Source organism: Mustela nivalis (genome assembly GCF_964662115.1).
Source record: "Mustela nivalis genome assembly, chromosome: 5".
Lineage (NCBI taxonomy): Eukaryota > Metazoa > Chordata > Mammalia > Carnivora > Mustelidae > Mustela > Mustela nivalis.
In genome coordinates, this window is record NC_139024.1 from 8,743,084 (window position 1) to 8,752,206 (window position 9,123).

The 9,123-nt window shown below is 42.4% G+C and overlaps 1 long non-coding RNA gene across 1 annotated transcript; it reads right to left on the reverse strand.

The window, feature by feature from the left end:
• Positions 1–753: 753 nt before the first annotated feature.
• Positions 754–1,957, reverse strand: LOC309864217. Its single transcript, XR_014311393.1, has 2 exons — positions 1,550–1,957; positions 754–934 (listed from the first exon to the last, which is right to left on the reverse strand). It is a non-coding gene; the product is annotated as an uncharacterized lncRNA (long non-coding RNA).
• Positions 1,958–9,123: the final 7,166 nt, after the last annotated feature.

The window sequence follows — 9,123 nt, forward strand, 5'->3', positions numbered from 1 at the left end:
ATCGAGCCCCACATCAGGCTTCCTGCTTGGCAGGAAGCCTGCTTCTCCCTCTCTCACCCACCCTGCTTGTGTTCCTTCTCTCGCTGTGTCTCTCTCTGTCAAATAAATAAAAATAAAGTCTTTAAAAATAAATAAATAAATAAATAAATAAATAAAGCACTCCTAGAAATTCTAGGGAAAAGACAGACATGCCCATTAAAAAAAAAAAAAAAAAGAAAAGAAAAAAGATAACTCAAACAACCACTTCACCAAAAAAATTTACCCAAAAGGCTAATAAGATACTACAGAGCCTCAATATCTTTATACATTAGGGAAATACAAATGAAAACCACAAGAAAATACTGCTACATGCTTACCAAGAATTTTAAAAGACTGTTAATGCCAACTGTTGGCAAGGATACTAAGTAACTAACTTTCATAAACGGATTCAAATTTTTTGGAAAATTCTTAGGCAGTGTTGATTAAAACTAAACATACCCCTATCCTGTAATAGAAATGCCATTATATACCCAATAAAACTGAGCCCATTTTTCCACCAAAAGAATGTTCACAGCACCTTCATTCATAATAGACAAAAAGTGAAAATAACCAAACTGCCCATCAATGGTAGAATTGGGATTAAATTAATTGTAGTGTATCCATACAAAAGAATACTACCCAGAAATAAACAAACTATGGATACATGCAATACCATGCATGAATCTTACAGACATTACGTTGGGTGAAAGAAACCAGACAGAAAAAAACACAGTGTTTGGTTGCAATTATATTAAGTTCAAGAACAGGCAAATTAGCGGCGCCTGGGTGGCTCAGTGGGTTAAGCCTCTGCCTTCGGCTCAGGTCATGATCTCAGGGCCCTATCATCCAGCCCCGCATCCGCATCAGGGAGCCTGCTTCCCCTCTCTTTCTGCCGGCCTCTCTGCCTACTTGTGACCTGTCAAATAAATAAATAAATAAAACCTTAAATAATTTAAAAAAAAAAAAAAAAGGACAGGCAAATTAAAACATTAATGGATTTCGGAATAGTGGTTACCTCTGGGGTGACTGAAACGTCCTACATCTTGATCTGGGAACTGATTACTTGTGTTACCACACATGAAACCTCACCACCTGTCCTCTTAAGATCTGTGCAGGTTATTATGTGTAGGTTATACTTCAATTAGCAAAAAGGTAAAAAAAGATGAAAGGATGAAGGAGAAAAGAAAGAAAATGAAGAGCCTGAAAGGAAGAGATTAAGAAGGGAGGAAGGGGAAAGGGGGAGAAATGAACATGATCACGGGGCGGGGGGAGCGCCTCAAAAACGTTACCACGCATCTGCGATGCGCACCTTAAAGACGCGAACGCTCTTAGGTTTGCTGCTGTGCTCAGTGTTCACAGAGCGAGTTGGGTGACCCGGACAGAGCTTTGAACCCACGTGTGTACGACGTCAACCCCCCTCCCCCACCTAATAGCTCAAAGTCACCTCCTCCTAGAAAGGTGACCTCGAGAAATGTCACCCCCACCCCCGCCCCGAACTGATCTCTTCCTGTACGAACAACGTCTCTCTTACTACCGCGGGCCTCAGTTGGGCGTGGACCCCGCTCCGCAGAGAGCCGCGTCCATTCCTCTTAGACTTCCCGCAGGGCTGAGCGCCCGCTACACTGCGTGTTCTCGGGCGGGACACGGAGCCATCCTGGAAGCTCGGTCGTGGTCTGCTCTTTAAACAGGCCCTTTGATTGCGCAAGCCGCAGGTTGTGGTCGGCGCTCCTTCCCGAACTGGAAACCAGTTGGGAGAGTAGTGACGACTTCTATTGAACTAGAGCCCAGTTGCGTTGGTGTTACCGGGACACGGCAGGTTCCGTGAGCGCCCGAGCCGCAGCCAAGCGCATCCCCGGCCCACGTCCAGCGGAAGCAGGTGCGCGCCGGCCCCGCCCCGCTCACCTGCGCGCGCAACCCCGCCCCAGCGCGGCTCTGAGACGGCGGCGCCGGCCTGCACGCCTTTATACGGCGCTATTTTGGTCCCGCGCCCTGATTGGCGGGTTGTGGGGACGTCACGCCTGCGCGCCGCGGGGCGGAACCGAGATCGGGGGAGGGGCGCTTCCGCCGGGACTGGGGACCGTGGAGGGTGTGTGACCGAGCTGCGCGGTCCCGCGGCTCTGACAACCCCTAGGGGTGCTTCGAGACCTCCATGTCCGTTCTGCTGTCTGTCGGTTGAGTTACATGTTAGTGAAAGAGCCCGTGTGGCCGAAAGGGCAGCCGAGAACCGAACTAACTCGTGCTTCCGGGAGGGCGTTGCCAGAGGGCATTGCACTTCTCACAGACCACATGGTGGAAACAGCGCGAACCTTACCAGGTGCCCGCCCGAGCTGCTCCAGGGTCGTTTCCTGTCTAGAACGCCCGTCAGCCCCATCTGCGGACTGGGTTTGCCATTCTTACCTCTCCCTTTGCTAAACCAGCCCTGTGAGGCCTCTGCGTTCGCCGATAGTTGCTGGGCCTCACGACCTCTCCTTAGTGCTGTCTGCCTGTCTCGAGCCAGAGGAGCAAAACACTTCTTAGAAATCTCAGAAGGATCTCATTTCCGCCGTATTCGGGGCCCATATCGTGATCAGAGCCACATCTGGCCTTCCCTGCTTCCTGGCTGGCCATCAGTCAGGCAGCATGACTCTTCTGAGTCCCAAGGGCGCTCAGTTTCTTTTTGGTGACCGGTTTTGAGCTTCTTTGGTGAAAGCTACTGAATAAATGCCAAGTGTGGTTCACGAAGATCCCTGTAATACTACCTAAGCAAAAAAGACTATTCGAAGCCATTACTCCCTGTTGGATGGTAACTAAGCTTGATAGGGGTTCTGTTAATGAGAGCTGATCCTCTTAGAATCACATATTGTCGTCTGTGGTCTCAAAGCCCATAAAGGCCTCTGTGATTTCCTTAGCTCACAGCCTTGATTATCATTTGCAGTTGGGTGTAGAAGGAACATAACTTAGTGACAACTGAACACGAACACCATTACTAAAAATTGTCATTCACTAATTTCAACGTGCTAGGCATTGCAAATGCTTAAGAGATGTTTCCTTTGGTCCTCATAAAATACTCACCCATGACTTGGAACCCATTTTACAGAAAAGGAAACTAAGGCCCAGAGTGATAAAATAACTTGATCGAAGTCACACGTTGGTATGATGGCAATCCCAGTATTTTTACACAAGGCTGTCTGACTCCAGTGTTTGTGCCCTTAATTACAATGTTTTATAGTTCTTTCCATCTTGTCTTATCTAACTGGAAATTTAGCCTTAGGCTGGCACAAAATTGAATTGAGATCAGTTAGTAAGAGTTCTAATCCTCAGTGAGATGTCTGTCCTGCTGCTGGCTTCAGAAAAGGATTAATACTCAGCAAAAATAATGGTGCCAGAGGGCTTAAAAATCTCTGCTTCTTCAGATCATATTAAACCTGCAGTATGAAGTTTTTGGAAAGATTCTAGATTCTACTATGCTCATCAATATGGAGATTGGACTGTTCACAAAGTTGCTCACTTAGATCCACTTGGGTGGTTAGGAACAAAGAAGCAAACTGGTTGAAAGAATGACTTTCAAACATTTTTCTACACTTTACCCTAAAAAGCTACCAGAACTACCTAATGGAAGTTCCAAGTGCAGCAGACACTTGCAGTGGGGACTGCCTAGGAGCTGGGCAGGACTGGAGGTGATCCCCACCCTACCACTCTTCTTCTATGCTTGATGCTATGTGAGTTTCCAAATTTCCTGAACTGAATTTTCCTTTTTTTTTTTTTTTTTTTTTTAGATTTTACTTATTTATTTGACAAAAAAAGAGAGCATAAATAGCGGGAGTGGCAGTCAGAGGGAGAGGGAGAAGCAGGCTCTCTGCTGAGCAGGGATCCCAGTGTGAGGCTTGATCCCAGGACCCTGAGATCATGACCTGAGCCAAAGGCAGATCCTTAACAACGCTGGCACCTAGGTGCAACTGACGTGCATTTTCCTTATCTCTAAACTATGCTGCTGCAAGGATTAAGTGAGATATGTTAAGTTCCTGGATTCCTCTGTGGTATTTATAAACTTTTCTTTTAAAAAAAGATTTATTTATTTGAGAGCGAGAGCGAGAGAGAGAGCACGTGGGCGCAAGCATGAGCAGGAGGATCAGAGGGAGAGGGGGAATCTCAAGCAGACTGTGCTAAGCTAAAGTCTGACCTGGGGCTCAATCTCACAACCCTGAGATCTTTTTTTTTTTGGTGTATATCGATAATCAAAAATATTAGTTCTTCCTTGCTTCTTCCCCTGAATGTTTAAGAAGGAAAGCATATAGCTGTGATGACTATGACTTTATCGTTCCTTTTGGAGAGCTACATTTATCATACTGAATTTTACAGTCTGGTATTCATTTACACTGAGACCAGTTTTGCTACCCATAACTTTAAACATTCTTATTGAAACTTCATAACATCATTTCCAAATATCAGCTTTAGGGGCTCCTGGGTGACTCATTGAGTTAAGGGTCAGACTCTTGATTCCGGTTCAGGTCATGATCTTGAGGTTGTGAGATTGAGCCCCACATCAGGCTCCCCACTCAGCAGGGAATCTGTTTGGGATTCTTTCTTTCTTTCTCCCTCTTGCCCTGCCCCAACCTGCACACTCTTTCTCTCGAAAACAAAAAGCAAATGCCAGCTTCAGCTTTACATTTGCCATTCATTTAACAGTTACTGAAAATCTATTACGTAGAAGACATCAGTTATTCTTCATAGAGCTTTCTGAAACATTTTAGCAAAATAGCGTGGTTCACAAATAGGCATTATGCATACTTTTATGGTAATAATGACCTGTTCCTTCTAACTAGTTCCAAGCTCCAACTCTGACTATAATTCTTAGAGAAAATGATTTGGTTTACCAAGACCAAAAGGAAAAGGAAAACAAACACAAAGAACAGAAGTAGGCATTAACAAAAATGAAAGGCTTTTTAAAAAAATACGTAATTTAGAGAATGTTGTGCTTTTTTAAAGTCATTTGTTTTGTTCATTGATCTTGCATAATAATTGTTTCCATCACTGCCAGTCAAAGGGAGAATTTTACATCCTCTTCTCAAGTATAAGGTTATAAAATGTACTGAGTGTGTATTCATGTGTGTGCTGCACAGTGAGGCACAGTAGGTATTACTTCAAAAATGCACTTTGCAAACCATTACACAGCCTTTATGTTTTAAGTGAACTGAGTTTCCAGGAACTTGTAAAGCATTAAGTTTAACTAAATGATTTGAGTTTAAGTGGAGCTATTTTTATCTAACTCAAAGGTGTGTGACTTGAGCAGCATGTACGTGACATCAAGCTGTTTGGATTATTTGATTCGGTCAAATGAGCGACCAATTCAGTGGAAAAGAGATTGGACAAAGCCACTTTGTTAGACTACATTAACCTATACTTTAAGACATAGCAGTCTTTAATAGAACTTGTATTTTAGGGATGAGAAATTGACATACAATCAAATGTAATATGATATGAGAAATTAACGTGTAATACACAAAATCATTTATGGCAAAAAACTGGTGTTATTAACACCAGTATTACAAAAATAGTAATATGAACCGAGTGTGTAATGTAATAGATCCTTGATGCTAACGTACTTCAATATAATGGCTTTGATTCATTTTTTTAACTCCTTTCATTGCCAGCAAGAGTGAGTCAAGGTGTGATTCACTCAGATTACTTTTTGTTCCAGGAAAGGGCTGCATTTGAAAACCTATCTATCCCCTAAGTCTTTACTTTACAGTTGCTCCAATACAACATCTTCTGTTGACAAAACCAAGGAACTAAAGAGTAGCAGGTAGTGAAAGTGCTCTTTACTATCCTTAAGTGAGTGAACACCCTGGAACGTGAGCCCATGAGAATCTACATTTCAAGTGGCACCTCTGAAGCATTCAGGCATTCATTCATTCACTCATTTATGCATTCAACAAATAATTCTTGATCTCTGTACATATCCAAGCATACAAATAAATCTGAATAGGTCATAGCACCAATTACAACTGGCTTGCAATCTAGAGGGGATGAGAGATGAACAAACAATAATGCAGCTGAGAACGAATTACCGCAATTTTAAGTGTGTGTGCAAGGGCGAAGAGACGGAGACTGTGGGCCACACCAAGCACAAGGGCTCAGGATGCAGCGGTGTTAAGAGATGAAGGAAGTCAGAACACAACATCCTGAGAGCCACACAAAAGCATCTGACCACCATTTTGCGGGTAGTACGGCGCCTAAAGGAAGTTCAGAAGATATCAGAAAAGCTGGCTCCGAGAGTCTGCTGACTGGCTTTCCATGCTGTACTAAAGAAAGAAAAATGTTGGACTCAGATCTGGTGTATGGTTCTCTTCCCCCTAACATTTGCTGTGGTAAGGTGTTTTACTGTCTCTGCTTTACCCAGGGTTACGACTTCCAGTTGGGGGTTTCAGAGAAATTGTTTTGCCAGACATCATTGTTCTAAAGTGGTTCCAGTAGCCTGGGGCATAATGACACATTTAATACATGCAGTATTATAATATATTTAGAGTTGGCCTTTTGTTTAAAAACTACAAGTTTGAGACTTTCTTACTAATAGTGCTCACTCTATTGTAAAATACATGGTGATGCTTTCTGCTGGGCACATACTTGGGAGTTTAAAATGGCTCATTCAAGGCCTTAGCCAGCAAGGCTGCACTACAAAATGCCACAGCCACTAAAGAGACACATTCTAATGTAAGCACTATTGGTAAGATGAAGGCCAGGTGTTCCTGTCAAAAGAATTAATAGAGCACAAGAAATGCACACCATGGAATGAATGTCTGAGATCAGTTCAGAGGCACATGAAGGCTAGGAAGGTGCTGGTTACTGATTCTACAAGAATGGCTGTGTCCAGAGGCACATGAATGAAGTCCAACAGAATGAAATATAGAAATGTTCCTGGCCTTTGCTGTGCCTTGCATTGGGGAATCTTGATTATTCTGTTGACAGTGCAACTAAGGAATTACACCACATTGAATGGATCTGGGCAGGATGCTTCACGACAAAAGCATTTGATAGCAGAATCCTAAAAATGCCTAGAATGCAGGATGAACCCTTCTCTGGCTAAAGTCAGCCATCATTAGATATACTCACATAGTCCTTGGTCACAAGCCCTTTCTCCAAAGCTCACTTCAGATGACAAAGATCAATGGCTGGGACACTGCAGTGATTCCCATGGGACTCTTAGCTAAAGGAAGATAGATAGATAAGTGATAGAGAGATGATAGATAGGACAGCTTCATCAGGTACAGGAAAGGCCTTTGAAGGAGCTGGTTCATACCACTAGAATTAGTTTGTCAAGACTGGCAGGCTTTGAAAAAACCTGATGTCTGGCTATTGTCTGGAGTTTTCCCAGGCATTCTCCAAGAACTGGAAGTTTCTAAAGGGGGAGCCAGTGACATTCATTCTAGACCTGGCCACATGACAACTCACTTGCCAGTAGAAAGGCACCTTTCAGAGTAATTACTCAAAGTAATTTCAAGGTAGTTGTTCAGGACTGAAGCTTCTGGTAGGAAGTTAGACAATCTAATTTGAAAATACTTTCACCACACAACACCTAAAAATACTGGATAAAACAAACTTATGTTTAAATGCACAGCTAAACTAGCAAGACATGATCATCTCAGTTAACAGAGGGCTTGGGGATTTTAGGAAGTCCTACTTCATCCCTATAGTTAAAGTTTGTCACAGAGTTTGTAAAAACTGAAAGACATAAAATCAGAATTCCTGAAGTCACCTTCTTAAGCTGATTCCTGTAGCTTATGTTGCTTATCCTCAAATGTAAAGTATATACAATCCATCATATTCCCATTCTAAGAACAAAGCAAAGCCTTCCTTCCTTAATAATTCAGTGTCAAAACCCTTGGGATCAGTAGCCCATACAAAGGTGTGCTGAGCAGGGCAGTGGCCTGACAGAGTCAGCAGATTGGCTTCATACAAAGACATTGAGCAAATAAGTAAATACATTAAGAATAATGGGAGTCAGGTTTCTCACTGTTGAAAAAAAGGAGTTACAGATGTGGAAAAGAGAGAAGCTAGAATGAACCATATAGTGTTGCACTGGAACCAGAAGTGTTAATATGTACTGGTGGTTTTCAATATAGTCTCTGTGTGTGTGTGTGTGTATGTGTGATTATACACATATTGCCTACTTCTGACAATGCAGAGAGCCTAAAACAGTGAAAGCACAATTGCAATGAGCATCCCTTGTGCCAAAATCTTGGTTTCTAAAGCCCATTCACCACTAAAAGCAACCAGGATTCCCTGATTTCAGGGTTGAGTCAGAGAAAATATAAGATGAACTTGGAACATTTTGTTGGCCTAGAAAGTAAAAAAACACTCAGAGTAGGATGGTTATAAGTTAAAAAAAATTTTTTAATTAATTATTTAAAAAAATAGGGCCCCACTAGCTGAATCTGGGACAATTCAAGTATTGAAGTACATAATGTAGTAAAAGAATTATAAACCCATTGAATAAAATAGAAAACCATGATTCTATACCAAGATAGATAGATAGATATAGAGGAGAGACAGCTCAAAATTATAGTAGCATGACAACAAATAAATGTAGATGGAATTACAGAATTCTGGTAAAATTTTGGTAACCAGCATAGTAATAATTTAAGCAGGAAATTTCAATGGTAGCTAAACCAAGCGAATGAAAGTTTGACGAAGAATGAGATATTTGTATAGTCTCAAGTTCTTATTAAAAACAGAGAAAATAAATAAGTTAATGGTAGAAATACCTGACAGGTACCAGAATCAAATCATCAAAGTTAACCTCATTTGGTGGGCTATAGTGCACACATGCTAGGTCCAAGAACCACACCACATATAGAGAGTCCCCCAAATAGCACAGAAATGGCATCAAGAGACTATAAAGGTAATGAATGGGGTAGACCTCAAATTCTTTGCCAAGAAGCACAAGAAGGGCCTGAGGAAAATGTACACCAACAATGCCAAAGCCATGAGTGTGCCTGCCAAGGCTATCAAGATCCTTGTAAAGCCCAAGATCCCAAAAGGCATCAGCCCCTAGTTCAGTTAACTTGCCTACACTGTCCACGCCAAGCTCAGGAAGCATGATGGTGTCCACAGCACCAAGGGTCTCAG